Raw genomic sequence first — 16,465 nt, 5'->3', positions numbered from 1 at the left:
ACTGCAGGCAGCCAATGTCAAAATCGCCTTTTCTAAAGGATTCTTTTTTTTTTTTTTAGAGTGAGGGTGAAGTGCATTTAAGGCTGTGTTTGCTGATCTTGAAGCTTGGGATGTAACAAGTAAAATGACAGAGAAAAATATGACCTTGCAAAGAATGAGAGGAATAAAATCTACATGAGCTTTGGGAATAATGGAAATGAGGCACAGCCCAAATGAACGAGACCTTTAAAGGTTGCCTTTCCCTTCAAAAAAGGTTTTTGATACAATACGAAGCTTCTAACAAACCATTAAGAAAAGACAATTATGGTACTATCCATAGGGTTCAGAATTCAAGGTGTTCAGACTGGCTGCAGTTTGACAGCCATAGAAATCGTTTCCCATTTAATCTATTTAACAAGAATCAAAGAGTGTTTTCGTGCTCTTAGTATGTAGAATATTTAGTCATTAATTTGGTTTTATACTGTTTTCACTGCTGAGATTTGAGCATATTGTGGAAAGTTAATTATCTTAATGCATACCGTACTTACAAAGTATTGATTTGCCTTTTCCAGTTACAGAAAATTGTACCTTTCTTCCCTCTTAAATTGAATTTATTTCTTCAGAGGAGTTAGACTGGAAAATACTGCATGAAAAGCCAGGATTTTGAAAAGTGAGGTGTATTGAGTGGATCTTTTGAAACAAATTTGAAATATTTTGGGCGGCTTTCTTTCACTGCCCCTCTTGTAATGTATCAGTCCCCAAAGAAATTATGCAGTACATCTTCAGCCATTAAAGAATGAGATGATGATGGTTATTATTATTATTATTATTATTATTATATCACATCCAAAGCTTCTTTCTCTGTTCCTGCCTTCATGTAACTGAACTGATGGGTTTTTTATATTCATTCTAGAGTGGCTGGTTTTGGAAAAGTGACAGAGAGATGGGAGTGGGAAGGAAGTTGGTTGGTTTGGTACATGGGGTTTGTTCTAGTTGGGTTTGTTTTCATTTTGTTTTGTTTTGTTTTCTTGGAACAAAATCTGTAGCTTTAGGAACAATGGAAAAAGAAAAGATGCATGTTCACTTTAATTTTCCTGTGGATTTTTGCTTTCTATGCCAAATGCCCCTCAACACCTCGTGACTGGCACCAGTTGCACATTGGTGCTCTTCTTGCACATCCTCTTGTTACTACACTGTGTGTAATGAACCCTCTCCCTCTGTTGCCGTGCCATGCTTTTCCTTTCTCCTGTTCTACCAGATTTCACTCGTGATTTCTGTAGCTAACATATGAATGCTCAGAATTTCAAAACAGCCCACAGCTGCAATTAGCCATTTGTCAAGGTGTGCATGAACCAACGGGCCTGTTCACTGCAGTTACATCCTTCACTTGACCTGCTGACACACAGCAAAACTATCCTCTTAGCTCAGTGAATGAGAAAAGTCCCACATCAACAGACGCTAGTCTGGGTAATACATAAAAAACCCATTGTGTGCATTCACCCTTCCCCCTCAATGTAGAGTTGTTTTCCCCTTTCATCTCAGTGTTTCTAAAGGCAGTAAAAGCTTTGTCCACCAGCAGTTATAAATATCTGCTGTGCCACACCTCCAGTTCAATGCTATTATACTTCGGCTTGTATGGCTGGAACCCCACGAGGCATTTTCAAGTATCTTCTCCATCCAGCTCAAGCAGTTCTCATCACTCCAGAAATGTCTTTCTTTAGCTTATAGGACAGAAGAATGAGCTCCCTTCAGAGCTTAATAGACCTCTGCTTCACACAGCAGCTGAAGGGGTGCTGAGGTAGTGTAATGAGAGCACAGGCAATCCAAGTTGGAAGTAAAATACATTTTCTCTGTGATGTGCTCAACCTTTTCTTCCCTGGGGCTTAAAAACTGAAATAGACTCTTTAATTTAGCGTTCTCCTCCTGTACACTGAAATGCCGCTAATGATTGGAGAGAGTTAACAAGAGGGTAGCAAAAATGATGTGTCAGATATGTCTGAAACCATAAAAATTCTAGAGGCAAAACAATTTGAGTCATGTCAATGGATTTTGAAAATACCATTTTCTCTCTACTGGAGGACAAGGAAGAGAACATACAGAGTTCATTTGTGTCGCAGTATTTTTACAAGCTCCTCATTTTAAATCAAACTTGAATTAAAGATTGGTTTAACCACAGTTAGAGTGCTATTACCCTTATTTCTTTAGAATAGCAAAATAGATTAATTTTCAAGTTTAAAAAGAAAAAAACCTAAAGCACTTCAAAACAGAGATATATTTTGTTGGGTTTGTTTGGTTTTTTTTTTCAGTAGAAGCAATGCTCTTGGGAGAAGGGCTGGGATTTGTGATTCACCAGTTCAGTTGTTCTTACAAATGTGTCATGTGTGTCAGTTTTTCTGGTTTTTTTCTTTTTCTTTTGTTTCCATGAGCTTTTACTGGGCAAACTTGCTGTGCGTCATGAGCACAAGGTTTCAAGGAGATCAATATCCGTTTCCAGAAACATGGCAATTTGTTATGATTTGAGATTCATAAAGGTGGCTATTTACACCATCTAAAAATGTTGAATAGGTCATCTATTATTTGACCTGTCTAGTTTTTTTAAAGTGCTATAAGGAAGTTCATTTATTCAGTAAGATAGTTGCTTTTCATGAAACTTTAACATCTCTTTCCAAATGATATCTTCAGCTCTGTAGCAACACTTAAATCTACTTTGGAGTTGGAAGCTACTGCATGTTAGCAATGGCATACAATGCAATTCTAAGCTGTTCATGTGTATTTAAAATAAGATTGATTTACACTCGCTTCTTTTCCAGGGAACTACAACATAAACTAATTCTTCATGATCCAAACACATTTAAAACTGGTTCATAAAATCCTCACTCAAAACCACAAAACTTGGAAATCTTTCAAAGCCAGTTTACTCCAGCATTACTGTCATGGCTGAAAAAGCCCAACCTCCTGGCAACTGTTTGGTCGGCTTGGTTTTTTCCCTTGATATTGCCTGTTTTTAGCTCACAAAATGTGATGTGAAAATAAATTCCTGCAATGTATCCTTTGGTGCAAATCAGCTGGAGATAAAATTGCGAAGGTAGATTCCTCAGCAAATAGGTGTGGGTTTTTAACAGAAAGCTTGCAGCTAAGAGCAAACGTCCAAACTTGCCTATATGCACCTGTGTTCCACACACCTATTTGGGGTGTGTAATAGTGCCTGGTCCCAAATTGGTCTCTGGCTGGCTTTACCTGTATGGGCCCAGCTGAGGAAAGTGTCCTGAACTCATCATGAGAGTAAATTTTTACTTATTTTTTTAAAAATAATGTACCCTTGGCAGCTACTCCCATCTCATGATGGGGCTTGTATTTGGCTGGACATCATATCTGTTCCCTGGTTTCCTCCAGTTAGGAAGGGAGCTGTTTCAGCCGCAGTGAAGCCTCTATTGCTTTTGAAGTGGGAATGAGAAAGGAAGGCAATGAAAAGCCAGTTAATCGGGCAAAACATGATCTAAGCTTTTCTCCTGCCCTATCTGGTGGGCAATCACTATTTCAGGTTCCAGATTTGGAGAGGGTATTGCAAAGGTTTGAACACAGGTGGGATGCTCAGCACAATGGATAACACTTTGGAAGTACCTCTTCCCTTGGAACTCCACGGTTCCTTCCTTGTGACCTGCAGGCAGGGCTGAATCTGCGCTGTGTTGTGACCAGTGTTTCACAGATCCTTGGTGTGATGGAAATGCGGCCAAATGTCCTATTAGATCCCATTGTCAAGGCAAAGGAAGACATGAGTTGCTGTTGTCTGATTAACAGCACAGTAAATTGAATCTGTTAAGTCTAAACAAAATTTGCTTTGGTTCCCACTTTTGAGCATACCTTTATTATTTTTAATGGATTGAAGCTGACAGGAGATTTGTGTAAGAAGATTTTGCAGAATTCTAATGAGAATGAGTTCTTTGTCAGCGTGCGACAAAATCCTGAATCATTCACAGAATGAAAGATGGTGTTAGTGTTATCCAAGATTATTTACAGAATATTTATAAATGGCTAAATGGTTCTCTATTGAGTATTGGAGATATTCGTGGGCTCTGGAAGCCCTGAGGCAGCAAACACCCCTCTAACTGCAAAGGGAGTGTAGCAAGTGTCAGTAATCCATCAGGAGCCAGGGAGGGCTGTGTGTGCATGGAGGCTGCATACTGTGCTGGGAAGGGCGCAGGTAAAGAAATCACAGAATCCCAGAATATTCTGAGTTGGGAGGGACCCCACAAGGATCACTGAGTCCAGCTCTCAGCCCTGCACAGGACAGCCCCAAGAATCTGTCACTGGTCAGCACAGAGAAGAGATCAGTGTGTGACCCTCGTCTTCCCCTCATGAGAGGAAGTTGTACGCTGCGATAAAGTCTCCCCTCAATCTCCTCCAGCTGTACAGACGAAGTGCCCTCAGCCACTCCTCCATACAACTTCCCTTCAAGGCTTTCCACCATCTTTGTGGCCCTCCTTTGGATGCTTTCTAATAGCTTAATGTCTTTTTTATATTGTGATGCTTAAAACTGCACACACACAGCACTCAAGGTGAGGCTGCTCCAGTACAGAACAGAGTGGGACAATCACCTCGCTTTACCAGTTGGTGATGCTGTGCCTGGAATATGGTTGGCACAGGGCATGCTGTTGATTGTTACTCAACTTGCTGTCAACCAGGACTCCCAGGTCCCTTTCCATGGCCAGGTGAGAGCTGTATAAACCCAAAAGGAGAAAGCAGAAACCCTCAAGGTCCTCTCAAAGTTGCTGCCTCCCACCTGGCCCCACACACCTGCTGCAGTGGTTTCATGGCTGTGAGGAAGCCAGCAGTGGGTCAGCACCTCAGCCAACCCCTGCCTTGGGTGCTGGACACTGAGCAGCCCGTCATTTCCCAAGGGAAAGGTGGTGGTGGTAGCAGTGGTGGTGGTGGCAGCAGCAGCATGGTGTCATGCAGGTCCAGTGTAGCTGAGATTTTTGATGGCCGTTCCTGAGCACACCTGCTTCTCTCCCAGCAATGCAGGTGTGCAGTAACCATGTGATTGGCTCTTGTCTGAGGGGGTAATTGCAATATCCTGTGTGTAGCCATGAGTGAATATAAACTTCTGCAAAGGCAAGAAATACTGCATGAGGTATTTAATCCTTATTACACATGTAGCCTGTTTTCAATAACTTTCTCAAGTCCTTTTTTTGCTCTCTGGGAGCATATGGACACTGCTAAAATAATATATTAAGGAGGAAGAAGAATTTTCCAGCTGCCTCAGTAGTAGGCTTCAATTTCTGGTGTTTGTAGATATGTGTAAAATTTATCTTATCAGTGTCTCATGTTTTGATGACTATTTAGTAATAACGGTCACCCACACAGTGTGCTGGGACACCATGCTGTGTGGTAATGAGCACTCCTGGAGTTCTGTGAAGGCCTCAATTAATCATCATAGTGCCAATTAAAAAGGCCATTAGAAATACTGTCCATAGCCATCAATTCTGCATAGCTGTTCTTTCTCCGAGAGGTGCATGTGTAATGCACTCAGATATGCACACGTATGCAGACTCCTTTTTCCAGGTCGATATGACCTGGCAGAATGATTGGGCAAAATATATTGGCAGTGCTAATGAATTTATATTCTGTCTTACATCATAACTGCGGTTAGATCCCAAATTTATTTTGCTCTGCTAAATCTTAAATCAGGTTTTGCTTCTCCAAGTATCACCTGGGTCTTCATGTGGCACAGTTGTACTCAAGATCTCTTTGGAGTTGCATTGCAGTATTATCAAGGTATGATTTTTAAAGCCTACATACATTAAATCCTTTTAGAACAGTGACTTTGTTATCCCACAGTTCCTGGTGGCTTGTTGTTGTTATTGATGCTGTTGTTGCTGTTTTAATTAGGAAGCAGAGCTCATGCTTTGAGCAAGGGTCAAAAAATTCTTAAGGGGCTATGGTTTTGGTTTTTTCTTGTAAAACATCTCCCTAAGTTGTTCAAAGTTACAGTGAGGATCTGGAAACCCCTGTTTTCTCATGCTCAGCAGAGGTGAGCTGTGCTCTGCAGGAAGAATGGAACTGGATGGGATAGATATGTAATAAGTGCACCTTTATCAAGAATCTGGAACTGAACTCAGGATTTTTCTCTGCTGTTAGCAAATACTTTATGAAACAAGTAGCAGATATGTATGCTATTGCCCTGTAATCACAGAAGATAATCTGCTACCTCTATCTTTTACTTCAATTGTTTAGGTACCAGATTTTTGATAAGTGGATCTTGTAATGGATGATATGGATGTCAGCATCAATGTGCTGCTTCATAGTGGGATATCAGTTTGGCTTTTTAGTTAGCAGAAACACAGCAAGAATACAAACAACCAGTTCCCATCAAAACATAATAATCCAAACAAACCATTTCCAAGCTTTTGCAGTTTCCAAATCCCAGAAATTACATACAGAAGCTACCCATTAAAAGAAGCTCAGAGAGTTACAAATACTTGCAGAGTTTTGCTTAAGTCTTCGCCTTTGTATATGATTGTCATCATTTCGTTTTTGATAATGTGATCAGGGAGCTCAAAAGATTTTTTGATTGCAGAAGAGGATATGGCTCTAGGAATCAGGCTTGTGGCTCCAGGAATCAGGTCTTTGTGGTGAAGGAGCTCAGTGTCTGGTTTATTTGTGGAAAGAGAAGAAATAAACCTGTTATCGTTTCATTGCATGGCCACTGTCCTCACCTTGGTGGAGGACCTGGCATCATCATCTCGGGCAGACAGCACCAGCTGACATCCCCATTCCTAGAGCAAAGAGCCGTAGGCTGGGGCAAGCAGGGTTCCTACAGCTGCCACTGAAATCAGCAGGGAGATGCTCTGAACCCAATAAAATGCTAACAAGTGCTGAATACCCATAGTGGGTGGACCTGCCAGCTTTTCACACAGGCATGCAGCAATCTTGGAGTCAACTGACCTTCATCTTGCTGTGCCCCCATATCCCAGCTTTTATCCAGGAAATGATAAAATGCTTTTGTCAGAAGGGAGTGGGAGAGTTTGCAAACAGTAAATAGCTTTGTTGTAAGTAGTCACATGTTAGCCTGCTGATCACCAGGAAAACTTGATGATATTAAGCATTTTGCATTCAGACTGAAATCCGGAAGGGTGTTACAAGGCAGCCAGAAATCACAATAAGGCAAATTATTAACTAGTTTCTTTTCATTCAGTGAGACCCTGTGTTCATCATGTGTAGTGGGGTAGAAGAAAGATGCAGCTTGTTAACAAATGTTGGGAGCTTTAAAGGGTGACATTTTAAATTAGTGTATTTGTAATAATAAAGGAACATAAAGCTTGTATCTGTTAAAAGGAAATTTTAAAATGAAACGTCTTTCCTGCCCTTTAACTGAGAATCTTAAGATTATGCTAAATCCCAAAATGTGGCTTCATTATTCATTTCCTTTTTACCAGAATGTAAAATAACAGGAGCTTGAGGTTTTAGTGTATTAAAAAAGAAGTAATCCTTTTTCATTATAACTTCTGGTAGTGTTTTAATTAAAGGTATTAGGAGAACCGTCATGGGTAACACATTTTTAAATTCTTGTACATTGTGCTGAAGAGTATCTAGGAAGGGGATTATGTGCATAACTTGTTCACTCACAGTGAAGTAGACCAAATTTTGTTATTCTTTACTGCTTATCACCTACAACTTGATCATGTATATTTACATGGCAAAGAGGAAGAATAGGAGTGTCTTTGTGTGTGAGCTCTTTGCGGTTCATAACAAATTGAGACTGTTTTTGGCAAAGTTCAGTGTTGTTCGTTCATACTGAAAGCAAATGAAACTACCATAAAATTTGACAAATATTTGAAGATAAGACCAAGAAAAGTATTTACCTGTCTTTGTGGTTTTATTTTCTTCTTCATTTCACCCCACCACCTTTCCCCGTATTCCTCCGAAGTATGCCCTCAAAGCTTGTTTCAGCCTGTATTTGCATGTGCCACCTTCAACAAAGGATTTTGGTGATTCATTTTGATGGCCCTTGCTGTTCTGTTGCAATCATATGGTGTTACCTGCCTGGCATCCTGGGATCACTCTGCACTTCCCCAGTGATGAGGCATTACCTTTCTGCAAATTTCAACAACTTCAGAGAGTAATCCAACAGAATTCTTTGCAAGCTTCCTCTGATCTGGTGATCAGCATTTTATGCCAGTGTTTTCCCTTTTTTCTTGGAGAGTTTCCATGATGTCACTGCCCTGTAAAACTGTGTCTAAAGTACTTTACAGGAATGACGATGAGTAGTACAGAGTGATGTATAAAAATTGCACTGGTTGCTGTTTGGAGTGAAAAGTTTGGGGTTTTAACCTCCCAACATTCTGAATGAGAAGAGAATGGAGGAAGCAAGTGGGGTTGTCCCCAGAAATGTTACTTTAATATTTTTTGGTATAGATTTTGAAACGCTTAAACTGTAAGCTTCTAGGAGGATATTTTAAAAGTAGAATGGTTTTTCCACCAACTCCCGGGCATCTGTGTAAGCCAGGAGTGTCACCACTTTAACAGCTGCCAGTGCAGCTGATCTGGGTTTGAATGGAAGGATCTTTTTGATTGACGTTTAAACAAAATGTTAATTTGTTTACGTGCTATGTGGTCCCAGTGGACTTGCTTAGATGACCAGATGCCTTGAAAAGCCAAAGTTTTGGACTGTTACAAGGAGTTTGTGCAATTTTTCTGTTTGTTCTTTGTACTATTGTTTTCTTCCAGAAGATCTGATTCACTTATAAGGTGGCTTTAAGTAGAACTTTTTACTTTCAAATTCAGCTAAAAAATTTACACTTGTGCCTGTATTCAGCTGCAGTTACTGTCTATAAACACATACACCCAGTTATTAGATGAGGCAGGGTTATTTTTCAAGGAGAAAAGTATACCCATGAAATAATAGCACGTGCTGGCTTCTCTGCTTGGATGATAGGAAGAGTTGTGTGGTTTCACTACTGTTACGCTCTTTTTGAACAGTTAGTAAATAATCTGAGATAACTTTTTCCTGTTTACTTTTTGAGTTATTTAGCTGACTGCTGATTGACCAGCCATGCTGAAAATCTGTTCAGATGGCACTATTTTTTCTTTTCCTACTTTTTTTCCTTTTTACTGTTTTTTTCTTTCTTTCTTTTTTTTTTTTCCTTTTTCTTAGGATCTCACCTAATTACAAGGTAGGTAGGGTGGCGGTGGCCTAATTGTTTTTACCCAGATAATTAACATCCATTCAGAAATGTGAGTCTTCCTTGCATTTTTTCCTCAGATGAATGGTTCTCAAATTTAGTTCCAATAATACAATAAATGCAAATTTATATTGCTATGAACATAGCAAAGGGAGCATAAAATAAATACATACTTATTCCCATCTGTTCTTGGTACAAGTGCTGATTTACTCCTAAAGAAAATTAGGTCCACGTGTTTCATCAAACACAAAATTTTGTCTTTTCTTATTGTGCAAAAGCTAACTATTTATCTTGCAAGTATTTGAAGATTTATAGAGTCCATGTGAAGAAATTTCTGCCCATTAATGCACATTATTAATGAATGCCTCTGGTTCATTTGGAGTTTCGTATGTAGGAACGAACCTTAATAGACTGGTGTCTGAAAATTTGTCTGAAGTGCCTGCAACAGTATTTACTTAAGTGCAGATGTCCCGTGGAGATTTGGCAATGCCAGCACTTCAGCAGAGTGCCCAAGGTGAAATTTTATAAACTATATGTTGGGTGTTTCAACTGTTTGTAACATTAACTAACTACATCAGACATAATAGAAATAAATAGACTTGTAAAAAGTAAATAATAGAATTGTTTGAGAAGTTACTAAGAGTAAGTAGTTGTTATAATTAGTATTTGTTGAAGTGATGCGAGATGCTAAATCTGAAAGAGTATAGAATTGTGTAGTGTGTCAGCTAATATGTCACTGGGTGAGCTGTGTCATTCTGCTGTCCCATTTAATCACTCCAAGAGCAGAATAAATTTTGAATAGCAGACTAAATCCTTTTCAAAGTACCCTCAGTTAAATGTTTTCTGCCTTTCTACTTGAGAATGTGTATACGCACACAGAGGCACACTGTTTCTCGGACATCTCAGAAGACAAAACTAGAGTCTGTAATTTTTGATTTCATGGCCATTGTGGTCTCTCTCAGTTATTAGCAGTTTGACACTCATCAAGACCAGCTTTTGCAGTACTTTAGGCCATTGAGTGAACTGAAACTCTTGGCTTGACAACAGATTTCAGAGAAGTCCAGAGAACTGTGGGAACTGGTTTAAAATCCCAGATAAGATAAAGAAACAACCCCCAAGGTGTCAAGTGTCTCTACAGTGAATTTGAGGGCACTTTTCATGTCCTTGTCAATGAAATGAAAATGGGGCTGTTTCCCTGAGAAAGTGTGAGAAAGCAGCCACACCATGTAAGAGCATTTTGCAGGAGGGGTAACGTCTTCTCCCACAGGAAGCAGGAGAGCAAGCTGGTGTCTGTCACCTTCCTCCCCTCCACAGCTGCACATTAAGCTTAGGCTGTTGTGGGTAGAGGGCCAGGCATTGGGTAAGTGGGGAGAGCAAATAGCTCTTATGGAGTTTATTCCCATTATGCCTTCTGCAAAACCAATGGAAGCCTCTAATAATTTACTGCTGGTAAAAATGATATATCCAGTTTTTACTACCTCGTGCATTTTCTTTTGGTATGTTGGTCCAAGTGAAGAAGCGTAAAATTGAAGTAAGGACAGAAGAGGGGAGGAAAAAAGGAAGAACAAGTCCTAAAGAGCGAGTCATACAATGCCATACAATGCCAGCCCTTAAAGCTAGATAAACGCTGTAAATTGCTGAGTATGAAGCAAGCATCATCTGGATCAGCTTTCCAGCATGGCAGTGATAAACATGTGACCAATAATTCAACCCGCCAGAGGAGCCATTCAGAAGTACAAATATCATGAATGCTCTGTTCTGTTTATGCACCAGAAACAGGATATGTGAGCTGGGACTTCGCTGACAGTATGCTGTCTCTCCTGGCCTCTCCTTTGAGGAGCGTCTTCCATCGGAAAGCGCAGCCTTTCTGATCCCATTAGAGGAGAGAGGCTCTGTCTCTGTGGTTCTTTTTGCAACCTGTGTGCTTTATGAATCACGCCATGCACAGGGGATTTGTTGAGAGATGTATTGGGACCTAATATGTCACAGGCAGGCTTGTTACAGATGAAACCCTGTTGACAGAAAGGATTAGCTGCAACTGAGAGAGAAAAAACAAGAAGTCATATTTTTTAAGGACGACCGTGGTACAAAATTTTGATTATTTATTGGGCAAGAAGATAGTCAGGGCTTTGTGTTATTAGAAATTCTGTACCCTAGGAAACTGGCAGCGATTTCGGCCTGGTGCTGCCAAACTGTACTCCAGAATCTGAGGTTTCATATGAAAGAGGGGGGAAAAAGCAAAACAAACAGAAAACCCTCTATACCCTGCAGCTGCAGAGAAAATACTCAGAAACTCACTGTGACCAGGGTTGTGTTCTTGTCTTGAGTCAGCAATCAGCTTGAAGCAATACCTTTGAGAAGAGCGAATTGTGCTGGTTCATTTCAATGCATGTGAGGTATGAAGCCTGACATGTTTACACAGCAGCTAGCTCATTTCAGTGCTCTTTTTGTGAAAATCTCAGTGCCATGCATGCTGTTTGAGAACGTATTTTCTTAGGACACAAGAAGAGAACCAGAAGGAAGGTCTATTATTTGTCACGTAAATAAGAATTAATGTTAAGGGTAACTTCCGCTCTTCTTCTCTCCCCACTCCACACCCCCAAAGAAAAGGGGGGAAAAAAAGCACAAGCAACTTTTCAAATTGTGGAGAAATGGATAAACAAGGGTTATTTTCTTTGCCCACCGGAAAAAGCTTTAGTCATATCCGGACTCTTGAAAAAAATCAAAACAAAACCCCCTTCTTCCTACTAACCCCTACATTCACTAACCCCTGTAGTACCATATGCCCCAACATACAATTATCCAGCTTTTCGTACATTCCACTTCTGCTCTGACAGCTATACAATGTACAACAGTTCCACAGAGTCAGAAGGCAAATCTGGGAGGCACCAAGAAGAAAGAATTCGGTGCCAGTTTGAAACAAATGTAGTGAATATGGAAGTAAATAACACAAGGAAAACTGGATACTGATGGTGTTTTTTCATTTCTGTGTGTCTGTCTAAACGTTCTATCTCCCATTTATGTAAAGAGTACTGTGAATTTCCCTTTTTGCATCAGCTTTGCTGAATTTACATGTAGAGGCTACAAAATGCAGGGGATCTTGAACCCTGTGCTCCTGATCCCCCCAAGCAACCTGTTAATCGATGGAACTATTGTATGGTTATATGGCTCACATCATGTTTGAGCATGGGAGCTCAACATGAGAAAAGCACTGTAATTGCAAATAATTAGTACTGGGTAAGCCTCACAAGGTTTACTTAAGAGTCCCCTCATGCCAGATTCATATCCAAAATGTATCTGAAGTATCTGAACCATTTAGGAGTCTGGGAGGTAATACTTTGTCATTGTATAAGGCAGAAGACTTGTGTATGAAAGGGCAAGGGGATTGTGAAATAATTACTGGCTCTGCATTTAATTTGAGTCAATGAAAATGCCAGAATGATTGAAGTGTTTATGCTGAAGATCAAGGAGTTATGTTGGAATAGGGTAATCAAAACCAGGGACATCTCCTTTAAATTTTTTAATATTTCTCAGGGAGGAGATAATGCAGGACTCTCAGACTATAGCAGGGGAGTGTTGGAAGGAAAGTCAGGATCAGAGGTCACACCTGTGTGAAGTGATGGTTTGAAAATGACAAGTAAAAGTAGAAATATGCTTCACTTGACAGTGATGAATGGGTTCCTTGACCTGAGGAGGAAGACTAGAGGTGGCTTTGCACTGTGGAGATGGTAATTTGATAGTGGCAATTATAGGTGAAAAAGTTACCCAGTAAAAATACGGTGGGAAAAATGCCTGGTCTTAATTAGGTATGGTACTCATGCCCCTGGGCCTCGATTGCCAGGGTAGCTGTACTTTTCTACAGCCTGGGGTACTTCCAGTTTGCCATTTTTCATGCTTTCAGTGTGATTCTCCCATCCCTATTTTCATTCCACCTGTTCCCAGTATGGCTTTTACTTCGTGTTTGTCTATGCTTTGCTTACCTTCAACGCAGGAATATTCTGCATCACTCACCTGTATTCCTCTTCTAACAACACAAAACCTCATAAAGTTGGTGAACTGCTGGGCCTGGCTCAGAGTCAATATTGCTAAACCTGGGACTGTACATATAGTTTCCACAATGTGGGAGGTGGGATCAGTCATATCTTGCTCACACATCTCTCATATCTCAAGGGCAGGAAAACATTTGCCAGTGGCCTATAACTGTGCCCTTCTGCAAGCAATAAATGCCAAGAGTCTTGTCAGCTTTTTACATACTGAGGCAAAAATGTTACAGGCTGCTGGTGGCCTCAGTTAGAACATGAAGCATGGATTTTGAGGTTAGTAGAGGTTTGCTTGCTTAAAAGTGGTTCTGATCAAGATGAATTATGAAAACAGCAATAAATCCTACATTTTAAAAGGTAATAAACTGACAATGTTTAAGGCAGAGCTCCAGGCAAACATGAGCAGCAGACTGAACCACCTGCCTTTATGTACCTTCCTCCTCCACAGCACTCAGCATAAGAAGTTGAAGGATACTGAACCCTAGAGGGTCTTCCTAGAGGCCCAAAGAGTCATAAGTGCTTCAGACACTATGTTATTGGGTTTTGTTCCTCTGTGTGTGGGTTTCCGTCTATCTGACCACATGAGTCCCTTATGTACATGTGACATTGATCCATTTCTCAGCTAAAAGTACCGAGTATGTTGCAGTTTAGTATGGTGCAATTAATTGTGTGTTTGGGCACCACAAGTTCTGTTTTGTTGTGAAATAAGGGGGATGGAAAATTGGAATTAAAAAACAGTGAAGTGCCATGTTTAGCACAGTTCTTTTCTTCTACAATTCTTTGTAAAAATGTACCAAAGGTTTCTTCTGAAGAGTTGAGTTTAAAGTGAATAATCTTACCTACATCAGATCGGGGTTTGATTGCTTGCCCACCCAGTCAGGAGATACCAGCTACTTGCCAACTTCCAATCAGTATGCTATCATGACACCAGTTTGGAGACCCTCAACGCCAGTGACCCATTTGGGGAGCACTCATACCCGTAGTTGTCCCTCGTTCTCCTGCTCTGGACTTGAAGTCTCATTAGTGTTCAGACATTGCTTTGAGATAATGATAATGTGCCTTTTAATTAGCATCAATATTTCTAGTCTTTTGGGAAATAATAATGTGCTTCTTTTTTACTCCTTGACTGTTGACAGATGGCCACTTATTAAACATCATTAAATTCTGATATCAATCATTTTTGTGCTTTATAAAATATGCTCATTGTTTAAAGGAAATGATAAATATAGGAGGAAGATTTTCCACATGGATTGTGTAGACTTTGATGCAGTGCTGCAGCAGCCATTGATGGAGGGAGGCCTTGTTTTTTAAGACATTGTAAGTATAATCTCTGAGGCCTTGTTAAGTCCCTTTCAGTGTATATGTGTATGTTAGAAGCAGCTCTTGTATGGAAGTAGCCCGAATGCTTTTGAGACAAAGCCACTATTTAAACTTTAAAAAACATGAACTTTTGAGAAGCCTGTGTTTATGTGCAGAAAACATTTCATGCATTTACACAGGAATCCATATTGTATGTGGTTTTGTGAATGCCATGAAAAAGTGAAGATGGATTCCTGTACGTCTGTTATTTGCAGCAAGGCTTTATTTGACTTGATGCATTCTTGGCAAGAGCCTCCAAGTAATTTCTTGTGAAACTTTGTTTAATGGGTACAATTACGATCTGCATTGTGCCCTTGCTCATCTTAATAGCAGTATTAATTTGCAGGAAGGGACAAAAATCATCTTGCAGAGTTATCAAGCCGTGTTTAGGCTTTCTGAATGCTAATTAATTCAGAGCTCAAATGCTGTACCTGCTGTTTAAAAGGCTGGCAGCTTGTATTCATCACCTGAGTGACAGCTGTTCCTTGCCTTTTTTACTCTTAGAAAAAGAGTGGGGAACATTAACTCCTTCCATGCTAATGACTGCCATATTGAAGTAACAATTATGGCCAACATTTAAATGTTATTTCTTTATCAGATTTGCTGATTTTGACAGCATATTAGAGAAAGGATTGGTGACTGTATGTTATTAAGAGAAATTACTAAATATTTATCTAAATCGCTGTTATTTTTTCTGAGCAGGACAAAAAAACCCCAAACAGTCTCAGTGGCATTTGATGCCAAAACCAGATTTTCCATGTAAGCTAAAAGAGAAAGAATTAAAATATTGCTAAGTCAGATTTGAACATTTAGAGTGAGTATGGAATCTGAAGAATTTTTTTCCTGGAAACAAATCCCTTTTTTTAACATTTATTCCCAAGAAAATATTTATTAGTTGCAATTAAATTAAATGTTCACTTAGGCCATTTAAATGTCACAGAAAATAGTAAAAGTAGAGTTTTATATGCTGCATTCAAAGCTCATCGAGTTGCTATTTGTTAAACTGAACTCCCCTGCGCTAGGAAGAAGTGGTAGTCTTTGGTAGTAAAGAAGGGGGCGTAAAGGCATGCAGGTGATTTAATTTAATTCAGGCTGAGAAAAAGTATCAACTGGTACAATGCAGATGTTCATATGCAGGTGTGAGAGGATTACACAGTTTGCCTGAGTGACTGAGGAAGTGAGGTAGTAACATTGGATTAAGTTCCTTCTTTTTCATAGAGGAACAGGTAACTAAAGTGTGTTAGCTCCATTCCTCCATTCCCTCTTGTCCCAAATCAAAACACTTAAATTATCCTAGATTTTCTTTCTGGAGGAAACATGAGAGGAATCAGCAGTTGTTTCAGGTCAAACGGTTTTGCTGAACTACTTGCACCAAACAAAATTCTGCAAAATCTTCCGGTTAGTATTTTAGGGTAAATCCAAAGTTTTTTCATTTCTTACTTTAAAGACCTACAAAGCCTGGTATGTGTTTTACTACATAAATATTTCAGACATACGGGTGTGCAGTAGACATGTCATAATAATACAAAATTTTCATTCACATTTTGGAGGCCCTGTATCTTTAGGGAAACTCAGGGTGGACTTGGCTAATACCTCAGGGCTTTGATTCTGCTCACACTGGGTTTTACGCATTCTGACTCAGTAAATCTCATTAAGCACATGCTTAACTTAAGTATTCCCTGTTCGTTCTGTTGACTTCAATAGCAAATTAAGCACATGCTTAAATGTTTTTCAGAGCCTTAGGGAAAGATGATTAAACTAAATAACAAAGCTATGCTATTAAAATATTTTAACTGATTAAAATCCAGTGGATTTGCTGATACTGATTCACTGAAAACTCTGTATTGGAAGTTAAGCAATTGCCTTATAGCTGGCTGGCTGTCTTGTGCAGCTCAGAGCACCAAC

The 16,465-nt window shown here is 39.7% G+C and overlaps 1 protein-coding gene across 10 annotated transcripts in view; it reads left to right on the top strand.

The window, feature by feature from the left end:
• The window catches only part of MACROD2 (mono-ADP ribosylhydrolase 2), an 877,989-nt gene that overhangs the window by 377,853 nt on the left and 483,671 nt on the right, over positions 1-16,465 (top strand). The gene's annotated exons all lie outside the window — the stretch shown is intronic.

This window comes from Corvus kubaryi, unplaced genomic scaffold, assembly GCF_017639235.1.
Source record: "Corvus kubaryi isolate FWS band 111438036 unplaced genomic scaffold, C.kubaryi_AGA036_p1.0 70, whole genome shotgun sequence".
NCBI classification, from domain to species: domain Eukaryota; kingdom Metazoa; phylum Chordata; class Aves; order Passeriformes; family Corvidae; genus Corvus; species Corvus kubaryi.
This window is presented reverse-complemented; position numbering and strand designations above follow the sequence as displayed.